Here is a 15276-nt window from a genome sequence, read left to right as displayed (position 1 = left end):
CAGAAATTGATTTTTTAACCTGTGCATGAATCAGAGAGATGTGTCACAAAAGACACACAGATAATGTCGAAACCTAACTGTGTGACAAATTGTGTTCAGCAGCACGGACTAATGAAACGTACATGCTAACAAGTGTTATTAGACTACTAGAGGAGAACACGGGCTCCAAGGTGACATTTTAGGGTTCTGCAAACATTTGGTCTTTTTAAAATTTTGCAGAAATACATTGTTTGTTTATGCTCCAACCTTTGCGCTATAACATTTGACATGTTTGTCAGGCAGGTAGACCATAGGAGTGGAATATGCTCTATTGTCAGTGCAGAGAAAATATAAGTGCACTGGTGTATCAGCTGTTGAGTTTTTCCAGATATGAGTTGTCTCTCGTGGTTGGTGCTCGTGCCTCACAATAAAGGGAAGGAAGTGAGTGTGAAGGACAGTGCTAAGAATAAAAAGTGGATAATATTCATTGAATTAAAGAAATAAATCATAAAAAAAACTAAATTGGAGTGGCCACAATATTTCATTAAGTTAAGCTCATGATGCAGTAAGTTGAATGATGCACACACAGTTGTTACTGGATACTTTCTATCATGCTTCTGCCTTGGATAAATATTTGACACTTGTCTATATTAACAAATGTGCTGTTTAAGACTGCTTTTTTGTTCAATCAACAACACTTATTACGCATGTCTAGGTTGTGTGCTATTGTGTGCCTAGCTGTTGTGTAGCTGATAGCTTATATTAGCCCAGAGCTGGGCAAATATTTTGACTCGGGGGCCACGTTGAGAGAAAAAAATGTGCCTGGGGGTGGGCCAATGTGTATGTGTGTATATCCATCCATTTTCTACCGCTTATTCCCTTCGGGGTTGCGGGTGGCGCTGGAGCCTATCTCAGCTACAATCGGGCGGAATATTATACATATATATACACATTTAGCTGTAAAAATCTGCTGTAAAGTATGTGTGTTTGGGACCCTTTTTTTCAGGAACACTAATACTAAAAGTCACAATGTCCAATGGAGTTCTAAAAACAGACCACCTCAGAATTTTACAGTTTTTTACTGAATGGGACACCTAAAATGTACATGAAAATAAAGAAAGTATTAACTATGAACAATAGGTAATATTGGACATACCTATTGTCCAATATTGAACAATATTGGACACCACAATATTGTGTCGAATATTGTGTACAATGGCCACTGAATAATGACAACATATGAACATCGCTTCTCTTTTACTTCTCAGACCAGCTCCTCGATAGTTGTGTATGTTTTACAATCAAGCAAAACACAACAAAAATTTAAAAAACAGCAAAATATGAAGGCAAAATGTAATAAACACCTACAATATGATATATTATCATGTAAAAATTTGCTTCCGCATCTGTTCCTGACACATGCGTTTCGGGCTGGCTGCTCTGAAAACAAACCCCGCCTACTCTGCTTTGTTCCTCGTCTAAACTGCTGCTGTGACGTAGATTACCGTAATAACTCGTATAACATTCAAAATCACAGATTTCAACCTGTCACGTCGGGGCTTTTACAGCTTACTGTGTGGCCGTTCTCCAAAGAATGCAGACGGACTACTCTGGACAAGGCGTGCAGGTAAAAACATAATTTATTCCTCACGAAATCAAAGGAGTACAAAACAGAAAGCGAGCCGACAGAACAATATGCCTGATCGCACTCAAAGCTAAACTAACACTTAGCATAAACTATGGACGAGAAAAACTTACTAATTGTAGCATGAACAAAAAAACTTACGTAGCAAGGCATGAAGCAAACAACTAGAGACAAGGCAAAACTCACGTAACAGGTGCTTGTAGCAAATAATGACGCCAGGCCGACTGACTGGCAAAGGCAGGCTTAAATATTGCCTCTGATTAGTGCTCGGGTAGCAGGTGAGTGGCCGAACACTAATCAGAGACAGGTGAACATAATGAGCAACCATGGCAACCAAAACAAACTCAGGAGGTGCACAAACAGGAACTAAAGGAGTCTAAAACTAACAGAACATTACAAAAACATGATTCGGACCACGGATCATGACATTATCCCCTCCTCAAGGACAGCGTCCAGATGTCAAAAAAAACAACACAAAGCAAGATCAAGAGTCATGGGAGGGCGGAGGGGGGACTTGGCGGTGGGTCGCCAGACCAAGTGTCCCCGCAACCAGCGAGGAAGAGTCAGGTGGCGGCGACGCGTTGAACGCCACTGCACTTGGCGAGGCGGGCGACCCGGGAACGCCCACATCCGTGGTCGAGGGGGAGGCGGGCGCGTCGTCGGCGTGGCAGGTGTGGAAGCAGGGCGCGTCGTCTGCATGGCAGGCGTGGAAGCAGCGGACGTCGACGAGGCAGGCGTGGAAACAGCAGACGTTGTCGAGGCAGGCGTGGAAGCAGCGGACGTCGTCAAGGCAGGCGTGGAAGCAGCGGGCGTCGTCGAGGCAGGCGTGGAAGCAGCGGGCGTCGTCGAGGCAGGCGTGGAAGCAGCGGGCGTCGACGAGGCAGGCGTGGAAGCAGCGGGCATCGTCGAGGCAGGCGTGGAAGCAACGGGCGTCGTCGAGGCAGGCTTGGCAGCAGCGGACGTTGTTGAGGCAGGCGTGGAAGCAGCGGACGTCGTCGAGGCAGGCGTGGAAGCAGCGGGCGTCTTCGAGGCAGGCATGGAAGCAGAAGACGGTGCTTGGCGTGGTGCAGCAGACGGTGCTTGGCGTGGTGCAGCAGACGGTGCTTGGCATAGTGCAGCAGACGGTGCTTGGTGTGGTGCAGCAGACGGTGCTTGGTGTGGTGCTTGGCATGGAGAAGCTACTGGCGCTTGGCGTGGAGCAGCTACTGGCGCTTAGCTTGGAGCAGCTACTTGCGCTAGCCGTGGAGCAGCTACTGGCGCTAGCCTTGGAGCATGTGCTAGCCTTGGAGCATGTGCTAGCCTTGGAGCAGGTGCTAGCCTTGGAGCAGGTGCAGGTGCTAGCCTTGGAGCAAGTACTAGCGTTGGAGCAGGTGCTAGTCTTGGAGCAGGTGCAGGTGCTAGCCTTGGATCAGGAAGGGTTGCTAGCCTTGGATCAGGAAGGGTCGCTAGCCTTGGATCAGGAAGGGTCGCACGCCATGGAATGTAGTGGATTGTCCGAAGCTTAAGCAGGCAACAAAAGTAGTTTAGTACAACAAATTTATTTACCCATTATCAGAAGTGCAGGTTGAATTGAGTTGTCCGTGCAGACAGACCACATGTACTCCGGAGCACACAAGACACACACAAGCCAAAATCACTCTTGAGTCCCGGTCTTCTGCCATTTTTTATATGTCTCTTGTGCGTCACTGTTTTTATCTCGTGCATCATGATTGTTTTGTTTTGGTTTGTCTGTTCCAAAACAACCTCGTATCTCTTAGTCATATTTGGAAAATCTAAACATTCTGTAGACAGGTTGGCATAACTCCATATTCACCTTTGTCCCACAACTGGTCCATTCACTGGCACACAATAGAAGAGAAATGAAAATGAGCAGACATTCTTAATAGACAAGAAATATAGGTCAAAAGGTCAGAAATTCTACGACATACCCTCCTTCCAGGGTCAAAAGACCCTGGACCATACCAATTTCTGACGTAGACCACTAACTTAAATCTCTACCATAGATAGAGGCGAAAACCTCAATGTTTTTATACGAGGCAAAAATTCCGTCTATGACCCTCCTTCAGAGCGATCGCTGTTACCAGCCTGCAGTAAAACCATCTCACAGAACACAATTAGTGGCCTACCCTTTGATTTAGTAAAGGAATAACAAATACTTTGATCATGAACATAATTAGATGAACGTATATAGACTTTATTTTTTCCGGCATTTGCAATTAATGTAGTTACCAATATTGTTAATTACCAATTGATTTTGAACACAACTGAATTTCGTATGAGTCCATGTTCGATTAGTGCTCGTATAGATGGCTCGGTGGTGCCTCAGGCTGGTGGCCTGCCAACACCTCGTTGGGCTTTTGGCTGCCTTGGTGAAGAAAGAGATCCACTCAAACTGTCTGTCTCTGTCTCTTCTTGGGGTGTGGCCCAGTCCATTTGGCAGACTGTGCACTGGCATGTCCGTGCTGGTCGAAATTGGGGAAAAGCTGAGAAAAAGTATGGGGCGTTGGGGCTTTGGTCCAGGCCCTTGGCTTGCTTCAAGGCCTCCTTGCCGCTTCGGCACTCCCGGCACCTCCTTCCACAGCTGCTGGAGTCCCGACGGACACATATTGGCAGGCAACCTTAGTCGTCCTCGTCATCGCTGGCAAGGTGTTGTCTCTCCTCTCGGTTCCTTCCTGCCAGGTATCGGGTGTTGGTCCTGGATTGGCTTTGACCGTGCCCCTCTTAGCGAGTGCAAGGGAATCTGGGGTGGCTGCTTTCATCCTCAAATCTGCACAGAGGAACTGGCACACAAATTCTACATTTTGCAAACATACCATTTTGGTCTCATGGTCTTTCCGCCTTTCAAGGAATCTGCTGGTCCTGGGACTGAGGATAATAGCCTGCTTCCTTAAGATGGGTGCCGTTGTTTGACCTATGTAGTGGATTGTCCGAAGCTTAAACAGGCAACAAAAGTTGTTTAGTACAACAAATGTATTTACCCATTATCAGAAGTGCAGGTTGGCCGTGCAGACAGACCACATGTTACTCTGGAGTAAACAAGACACACACAAGCCAAAATCACTCTCGAGTTCCGGTCTTCTGCCATTTTTTATATGTCTCTTGTGCGTCACTGTTTCTTATCGAGTGCGTCAATGTCTTTTATCTAGTGCATCAATGTCTTTGTTTTCCCTATCTGTTCCATAACAACTCGAATCCTTTAGACAGTCAACACATTCTGTAGACAGGTTGGCACGACTTAATATTCACTTTTGTCCCACTGGCACAGAATAGAAGATAAATTAAATGAGCGTACATTCTTATTAGACATGCAATGTAGGTCGAAGGTCAGAAATTCTACTACATACCCGCCTTCCAGGGTCTTAAGACCCTGGACCAAAACAATTTCTGATGTAGACCACTAATCTCTACCACAGATAGAGGCAAAAACCTCAATGTTTTTACACGAGGCAAAAATTCCGTCTATGACCCTCCTTCAGAGCGATCGCTGTTACCAGCCTGCAGTAAAACCATCTCACAGAACACAATTAGTGGCCTACCCTTTGATTTAGTAAAGGAATAACAAATACTTTGATCATGAACATCATTGAACATAAATAGATGAATGTATATAGACTTATGACTGTAAGACATTTGCAAAAATATTTTTCCCGGCATTTGCAATGGATGTAGTTACTAATATTGTTAATTACCAATTAATTTTGAACACACAACTGAATTTCGTATGAGTCCATGTTCGATTAGTGCTCGTATAGATGGCTCGGTGGTGCCTCAGGCTGGTGGCCTGCCGACACCTCGTTGGGCTTTTGGCTGCCTTGGTGAAGAAAGAGATCCACTCAAACAGTCTGTCTCTGTCTCTGTCTCTTCTTGGGGTGTGGTTCAGTCCATTGGGCAGACTGTGCAATGGCATGTGCGCGCTGGCCGCTTTGGGGAAAAGCTGAGAAAAAGTTGGAGCTGTGGGGGCGGGGGCAGAGTATGGGGCGTGGGGCTTTGGTCCAGGCCCTCGGCTTGCTTCTAGGCCTCCTCGCCGCTTCGGCACTCCCGACACTTCTTTCCACAGCTGCTGGAGTCCCGGTGGACACATTGGCTGGCAACCTTAGTTGTTCTCGTCATCGCTGGCAAGGTGTTGTCTCTCCTCTCGGTTCCTTCCAGTCAGGTATCGGGTGTTGATCCTGGATTTGCTTTGACCGTGCCCCTTTTAGCGAGTGCAAGGGAATCTGGAGTGGCTGCTTTCATCCTCAAATCTGCACAGAGGAACTGGCACACAAATTCTACATTTTGCAAACTTACCATTTTGGTCTCATGGTCTTTCCACCTTCCTAGGAAGCTGCTGGTCCTGAGAAGTGCTGATCTTGTGACTGAAGAAGATTAACCTGTTTTCTTAAATTAGGTGCCGTTGTTTGACCTAATCTTTTTGGGGAAACCATGTCGGGATATTAGATCATTCACAAAACATTTAATTACTGAATTGGCACCCTCCTTTGAGGTTGGGGTTGCTTTCGCCAACCACTGCAATTGTCAATCTAAATCATTACGTTCCTTTATCCTTGTACCGGATTGATCATATCGATTAAATAAAACCTCAACACGCTCAAACTTGACCCAATCCAAACTCACCTCCCCCCTCTGTCCCTCTTACAGGGACAGTGTTAGTCGTAGTAATAGTAATAGTAGTAGTGGTAGTGGTAGTAATAGTAGTTTCAGAAACATCCAAGAAAAAGAAAAGGCAGCTGATAGTCAAGTACAGCAAGAACAGAGGCGGAGGACAGGTCATGTTTGAGGTCACTGTTCGCTTTTGCAATAGTACTTTGATATTTTACGACACCTAGTGAATTATTGTGGCCTCAATAATTCACTAAATAGTTGTATTTAATTTAGTCTATCTATGATGGGACTATGCACAGAAACATTTAGTTCAGAAACAGATGTGTTGTGTACAAATGCCCCTTCATGGACACATACTTAACATACAATACAACCACACCTTATTTACATCATCACACAAAGACAATACATGCTCTTGTTCACATCTGTCATCATTCATAACAACAACCAAGCTTTTAACAGCCATACCTCACAATTTACAACAAAAATGCTCTCATAGATAAATATAATACTCATTAAATTGATGTGTCAACATAATGCCCATCTTAGTGACCGTGTGAGCAGCCTTGATTGCTCCAAAGCCACTTTTTATTTACCCATTTTCTATTCCTTTTGTTATAACGTGGAGAAGGCTAATTGGTCTGTACATGTTCTGGTCTTCTTTATTTCCTGCTTTATGGATTTAATCATAGTAGCAGTTTCTCGACGTGGTAGGGAAAGTCTTTTCCGTTATTGATTTATTTATCAATTGTTGTTATACGAGCAATAATACAATCCTTATATGTTTTTAGGAAGATAGTGTCCAACCCATATATATATATCTCTAGATCGTGAGTCTAATTCTAAAATTAGTCCATATGAATAAATGACAATTATTTGCACTGATTTTGAGGGACTTTTTATTCAGGGTTTGTACAGACTGGATGAAATGTTCATTAAAATTATTACTTATGTCCAGACTGTCTGCGATAGTAGCGCCATTGATATTTAATGTTATAGTGTTGTTTCTTGTTTTCTCTCTTTCCGTAAGTTTTTTTTTCTGGTTTTCCATAACTCTCTAATGTTCCCTTTTTCAGCTTTGATTAATTCTAAGTGAAAGTCAGCCTTAGACTTCCGCATAAACATTGTAAATTTTTTCCTCAAAACTTTTAAAATCATACGATCTGTATTTAGACCTGTTATAATTGCTCTTATGATAGCTGAGTCCTCATGTCTTTATTAGAATCCAAATTGTTTTATTAATCCAATGGTATTTTTATTTTAGCACTCTTCTTTCTGGTTTTGTATTCGTGTATTTTACAGATGTTCTCTTTGATTTTTGTCATCCAATTGTAATTCTAGTAGGGCTGCTTATCATTTGTATCATGTAGAAGCCGTTTATAATATCCTTAAGTTTCTTTCTACGTGTTTTATTTAACCAGTCCAGATTAACGTCCCCCATGACGTTACTTATTTCATACTATGCTGTTTGAGGATGTCTGAAAATGAATCAAGAAAAATGTCTTTAGCTGTGGTCGGTCGGTATACTACAATTACCTTGAATTACATTTCTGAGGAAAATGTGATTTTAATTTCAACATACTCAAATTGATCTACTTTTAATGTTTTCCCTTTCATAAATCATAATTCCTCCCCCCTTTGTCACTCGATCTGTCTTTTCTGTAATCTTGTCCCCCGGGACATTAATTAGAACGAAAGTTGTTGTGGGTTTTAACCATGTCTCTGATAGACAAGGTAATCCGGATTAGAGTCTGACAGTAACTGCTGTATTTGTTCAGTATATTTCCTGTGGTAGAAAGTTTAATAATGCGGACACGTTTGTTACTGAATACTTTCTACAGACTTCTGTCTCTCTGCGACTTTGTGTATGTAATAAGCAACTACAATTATTTGATATGCATAAATTTTGTTTTAGCTCAGCTTTTGTGTAGCTGCTAGCTCTTTGTAGCCTACAGCAGGAATGTCCAAATTGCAACCAATAGCTATGTTTTTAACAGACAACCGAAATAATTGAAAATGTGGTATTAGCGTATCGGTTCAATCAGCGGCAGCTACGCCCTGTTTTATCATTTGACCCACATTTTTGGTTTCGTAGGCAGGACAGAGAGCAAAGGAACAATGTGGGTCATTAGTTGTCCATCTTATACCATTCTAATTGTTGTAAGGATAGTTCACATGAGCGGCCATACCTTGAGTCCCACCATATATAAGAGTCAAAAGGCTCCTATTATGACTCGTCTAATTGGTGATCATACACTTTGGCGGTTTGGGTGGCAGGACACACGGACGCACCTCAGTCAGCCAGTGCTAGGACAGTTGGAGCAGTCCCCGTCCTCCACTCGTTCCTGGGAGGCGTCCCCAGTAGTTGTCAGCTGATGTCGTGCTGTCAGGCAACATCAGGAAGTTCCTTCTGTGCGGTATTGAATTGTCAGGGCACAGTTCGTAAGCAGGTCATTACAAGGTGTGTGCAGGTTGACCACAAAGGAATGCTTCAAAGATTGTGTTGAACATTGTCCGTTGACACTTATGTCCAGCAGGGGTCTGTTTGTATCCTGCTGTTCGTCCTGTATTTTTTGTGAGCATGTTCTGGCTACAACTTTGGAGCTTGTCTTGTTCAGAGAAGTTGGCAGTCCCCGTGCTGCATATCCTTTCCACCCTTGCTTGACCTAGCACAACCGTGGCTACCACCCAAGTCCGTCTGTATGGTTTTACGTTTTGTTGAGGTTTTTTCCTCCAGAATTTGGAACTCAAAACATGTACCCCCATCGTTTTCATATCCTCACGGTTCGTTCAATTTTGCATATCACGTTTTAAAATTACAGTCTTAACTATCCCATTAAATGCTAATCAATAACCTTAATTCAAAGATTATACATACTACTTCATGTGTATTTAAGTACCCTTTTAATTCACTTAAAGATTATCTATAAGTTAATTTAAACTATCATTTGTCTATCTAGCTGCGAGCAAGCTGTCATGCTTGCACTCTGACCTCCCGCTGTGCGTGATATTCTCCAAAACAAAAGAATGTTTTTATTCACGTTTCTCCTTATCTTTCAGCTAAATCTTTTAATCTTTTAACGTCCGCACTGTGTTTATTTTTATTGTCTGCATTTTAATTTTGCTTTTATTTTCTTTCATTTCACTTTGTTGCATGAAAAACGCCACACAAACAAAGCTGCATATCCTTGCCTTGCCTGTCTCCGACTGGTTATCCAACCTGGTCACAACAAACACACAAGGCCATGCTCTAAGCGCCAGCCCTAATCACACTTCTCCTCTTTTTAACACTTTACATATCGGCTCTTATTCTAATTATTAATGTAGGCTGTTATTTGTAATTATTATTCAACACTATTCACAGCAAACAGTTGTAAAGTTATAGTTATTCGCATTATACTCTCAAAAGTTCAAAACCCCGGCCGAGTCATACCAAAGACTACAAAACATTTTGGGAGCCAAATCACCAAAAACGATTCCCGGGCGCGGCACCGCTGCTGCCCACTGCTCCCCCACATCCCAGGGGCGATCACGGGGATCGGCCAAATGCAGAGGACAAATTCCACCACACCCAGTGTGTGTGTGACAATCACTGGCACCCCAACTTTAACTCTAACTTTATTCTGTCATGCCATTATCCTCTTCTAGCTCAACATCCAGAAGTATGGTGTACTGCAATGTCTAAATAAAACTATAAATTACTCCAAACTAAAATGTCAGACTGCACTTTAAAGTTACTTTTATTAAATTAATTTCCAAACTAACCACCACCACAGCAGACATCTTCCTCAATCCTATCCCAATACTCCCATAAATTAGAAAGGTGTTTCACAACAGTGGTTAAGTAGTTATTTTAAGTAATAGATCTCAATATGTAGAAATTAATAAGACTAAATTTGCCCTAGTGTGTGAATGTTGTCTGTCTATCTATCTGTGTTGGCCCTGTGATGAGGTGGCGACCTGTCCAGGGTGCAAAGTCAAATTGTGAAACAAAAATTAAAGTTGAATCAAGTGGAAATTGACAGAGTATATGAACTGCATTCTTGAGAATAGTAATTGATCATTAATATGTTGGAAGCCGCATATTGAACATATTAAAGAAAAATATCCAAATCCATTGCTATTCGGTATAAAGTTAAACACATGCTGAATAAGAAATGTCTGCACATGTTATATTATTCATTTATTTTTCCATATGTAATATTGTTTTGAGGTTTAGGGAAATGTTTATAGAAGAATTATAGACCCAATACTTAAACTTAAAAGGCTCATTTCAATATTACACAAAGCATTATTATTATGATCATACCAATCTATTTTTATAAGTCATAATGTGTTAAATGTTCAGATAATTTAATTTTAAAACAATGGCAATTATGTTTCCGAGTAAAGAACAACAGCCTTCCAGTTTGTATTATTAGCTTGTTTACATTATGAGGAGAAAACTATCATTTACGGGGGATATTGATTTTTGAAATAGGTCAAGTAAAATAAAATAAAAACACAAATGTATTTCAGTTTTAGGAGTTAAATGATGTACCATCCTCAGTGATGAGCTGAACACATGTAGTTTTTTGTTATGGTTTTGGAGACCCTTGAAAGGTTAAGTTTTTTGAACATTATAAAATATAGTAACAATTACTTTCATCTTTTAACGTTGATGTTCCAGGTAATTTAATGTTCAGTAAATGTATATCATAGGCCAATATAAGCTTTGGCTTCCGCCTATTCTTTTTTCGGTCATTCTTTTTCTTTTCTTTTCTGTGTGTAAATGTGTATGATTGTTAATATGTCTAATTTACTGTTAAACTGCTCACACAAATTGGTTGATGGTTGATTATATGACCAAAATAAACTTATTTCATTTATTCATTCATTATCTATCGCACTCATAGTTTTATTCCATTTTGCATGTAATTATTCCTATTGATTTCTTCCCCTTTCACTCAAACAACTAAACAAACAAACAATTAAACAAACTTGCAGCTAACCACAATCAACAGCATACCATTTACGAATACCTTCATTTGTCACTTTCTCATCTTTTCTTCACTTTCGTTTTCCTTTACAAAAAACACCCTGTATCCATCTCTTCCTTACACTTCACACAATGTTTCTATTTTCTGTTCTCCTAGAAACCATTCACATAACGTAAGGTTATAAACATCCTTTTCCCATATTTTCTCAAACCATCCTCTTCACCCTCAATCTGTTAATAATTAATAATCAGTCTTATAAAATAATTGTAGCTTTAGATATGATTTAGGGCAGTGGTTTTCAACCTTTTTTCCCAGTAAAATAAAAAAATAAATTACAGCATAATGTCATCATTTTCGGATTTATTAAATTGTATAACAGTGCACCATATTGCTCATTTTTTGTGGTCTTAATTGACTTATTTGGACAAAAAAATATAAGAATAACTAAAACGTTTTAAAAATTAAACAAGTGATTAAATTATAATAAAGATTTATATACATATAATCAATCATCAACCTTCTTTGGATATTGCAATAGAGATCCATCTGGGCTCGTGAACTTAATTCTAAATATTTATTTTGTTGAAGAATTATTCATCTATAATTATATTTATAAAGGATTTTGAATTGTCGCTATTTTAAAATATTTAAAATCTCAGGTACCCTTTGGCATACCTTCAAGTACCCCCCTTTTTTGTCCGGGCGGAAACACCATACTCTCCTTTGAGAACTACTGGTTTAGCCTATACAAAATCCTTTGTCTCATACATCATTAGACTGTACAACTCCTCTTTGGGGGGGCTAGGATGACAGGGAATGCAAAACAATAACAGTGCAATACTTTTTTATATCATGGTCGTTAATGCCTAGTTTCTCTTATTTTACTGTTCTATTTTTATTCTCCTTGTAATATTTTTCTATTTTGTTTCCATTTATACCCTTATTAGTTACTGTTTACTTTTTACTTCTTCTTCCTGAGGGAACTCTCCTGAAGGAATCAATAACGTTTTATCTGTCTATCTATCTATCTATTACTAACCCGAGCACAATTCATGACGTCATGCTCATCTTGCAGACAGTTATTTCCATTTAGTTTCATTCTCTACATGTAATTCTACATGCACCAATGTCACATGGAAATGTGCTTTCTTTGTTATTTATTTACATTATTATTTCTGGTTTACTTGCTGTCTGTTTACTTAGACCAAAATATGAGAACTTGTCTTCCTTCTGATTAGAATTTGTTTAACGCTTCTCTACGTTTTGTTTTGACAATGGCGCTGAGTGTTGGCGACGCTTATCTGTACTTCTTCAGACTCTATGTTTCACAGTTTGCACAGATGCCCTTAGATGTTTTTAGAATATAAATTTAACTTTTATTTTATTGTGTGTTTATTCCTAAAAAAATTAAAATGTCAATGTATGATCAATTTATCTTTATCAAATTTAAATTCAATATTATTAATTTATTTGTTGTATAACTATTAATTCAAAGTTACAATGTGTCCTAATCTGTGTTTGTCTCAACTTCCACAAAGGAACTGGATGGATCAGATAAGAGAACAGAACAGAGGCGGAGGACAGGTCATGTTTGAGGTCACTGTTCGCTTTTGCAATAGTACTTTGATATTTTACAACACCCAGTGAATTATTGTGGCCACAATAATTCACTAAATAGTTGTATTTAATTTAGTCTATCTATGATGGTACAATGCACAGAAACATTAAGTTCAGAAACAGATATGTTCTGTACCAGATTATATCTAAATAGCTACTTTCCATCTGCAGTCCCTGGCTACCTAAATTAAAGGGATCCAAAAATCAAGCAATAAAATTATGACACTGATTAATCATAATATATACATTCATAATAATCAATAATTAATCAAAAATAATCATACTGTAGCATGTAATCAAATTTAGGAAAGTCATAAAATGCCCCTTCATGGACACATTCTTAATATACAATACAACCACACCTTGTTCACATCTGTCATCATTCGTAACAACAACCAAGATTTTAACAGCCATACCTCACAATTTACAACAAAAATGCTCTCATGGATAAATATAATACACATTAAATTGATGTGTCTACATAATGCCCCTCTTAGTGACCGTGTGAGCAGCCTTGATTGCTCCAAAGCCACTTTTTAACTTCAAATTTTCTATTCCTTTGGATATAACGGGGAGAAGGCTAATTGGTCTGTACTTGTTGATGTCTTGTTTATTTCCTGCTTTATGGATTTAATTATAGTAGCAGTTTCTCGACGTGGTAGGGAAAGTGTTTTCCGTTATTGATTTATTTATCAATTGTTGTTATACGAGCAATAATACAATCCTTATACGTTCTTAGGAACATAGTGTCCAACCCGTATATATATCTCTAGATCGTGAGTCTGATAATGCAGCGAAGATTTTGTTTAACTTTGTTTCATTTGTTAATTCTAAAATTAGTCCATCCTGAATAAATGACAATTATTTGCACTGATTTTGAGGGACTTTTTATTCAGGGTTTGTTCTGATTGAATAAAATGTTCATTAAACTTATTACTTATGTCCAGACTGTCTGTGATAGTAGCGCCATTGATATTTAATGTTATAGTGTTGTTTCTTGTTTGCTCTCTTCCCGTAAGTTTGTACATGGTTTTCCATAACTGTCTAATGTTCCCTTTTGCAGCTTTGATTAATTATAAGTGAAAGTCAGCCTTAGACTTCCGCATAAACATTGTAACTTTGTTCCTCAAAACTTTTAAAATCATACGATCTGTATGGACCTGTTATAATTGCTCTTATGAGAGCTGAGTCCTGATGTCTTATTAGAATCCAAATTGTTTTATTAATCCAAGGTACTTTTATTTTAGCACTTTTCTTTCTGGTTTTGTATTCGTGTATTTACAGATGATCTCTTTGATTTTTGTCATCCAATTGTAATTCTAGTAGGGCTGTTTATCATTTGTATCATGTAGAAGCCGTTTATAATATCCTTAAGTTTCTTTCTACGCGTCTTATTTAACCAGTCCAGATTAGTGGATTGTCCGAAGCTTAAGCAGGCAACAAAAGTAGTTTAGTACAAAAAATGTATTTACCCATTATCAGAAGTGCAGGTTGAATTGAGTTGTCCGTGCAGACAGACCACATGTACTCCGGAGCACACAAGACACACACAAGCCAAAATCACTCTCGAGTCCCGGTCTTCTGCCATTTTTTATATGTCTCTTGTGCGTCACTGTTTTTATCTCGTGCGTCATGATTGTTTTGTTTTGGTTTGTCTGTTCCAAAACAACCTCATATCTCTTAGTCATATTTGGAAAATCTAAACATTCTGTAGACAGGTTGGCATAACTCCATATTCACCTTTGTCCCACAACTGGTCCATTCACTGGCACAAAATAGAAGAGAAATGAAAATGAGCAGACATTCTTAATAGACAAGAAATATAGGTCAAAAGGTAAGAAATTATACAACAGGAGCAGGAAGGGTCGCTAGCCGTGGAGCAGGAAGGATCGCTAGCCGTGGAGCAGGAAGTTTGGTTGCTAGCTGTGGAGCAGGAAGAATTGCTAGCCGTGACTTTGGCGGAGGTGGCCTCACTGGAGGTTGTGGCTTGACATGCCAAAAAACTGGTGGTGGTGGCCGGGCCGGAGGTTGCTGCCTGGCTGGGCGCAGCTGAGCCACCCCACTAGCACAGCTCTCGGCACTAGCCCCCCCTCAAGGAGCGGATACCAGACGCGCTTCTTGCGGTCTGGAACAGTCTTTAGGGGTGGGTGGAGATAGGTCAGGAGGGGGGTAGACTCCTCCCCTTTAAATTGTCCAAAATGTCTTTTTGTATCCCACACCTGAGGTTGTGTGGGCGGACAAAAAGAAAAGGTCTGTGACGTGGGCGGGGCTTGAGTCTTGGGGGGCGGAGCTAGAAAATTAGGTGGCTTGGACTGACTAGCTCTAATTTTCAAAAACATGTCTTGATAATGTTCTATTCTTGTCATGGAATTAGAGTCTTTTGGGGGCGGCTGACAAAAAAAAACAGAATTAAAAAAAAAAATCTTCGACTCTGACGTCATCACAACGCGGCGG

This window comes from Entelurus aequoreus, linkage group LG01 (genome assembly GCF_033978785.1).
Source record: "Entelurus aequoreus isolate RoL-2023_Sb linkage group LG01, RoL_Eaeq_v1.1, whole genome shotgun sequence".
NCBI classification, from domain to species: Eukaryota; Metazoa; Chordata; class Actinopteri; order Syngnathiformes; family Syngnathidae; genus Entelurus; species Entelurus aequoreus.
This window is presented reverse-complemented; position numbering follows the sequence as displayed.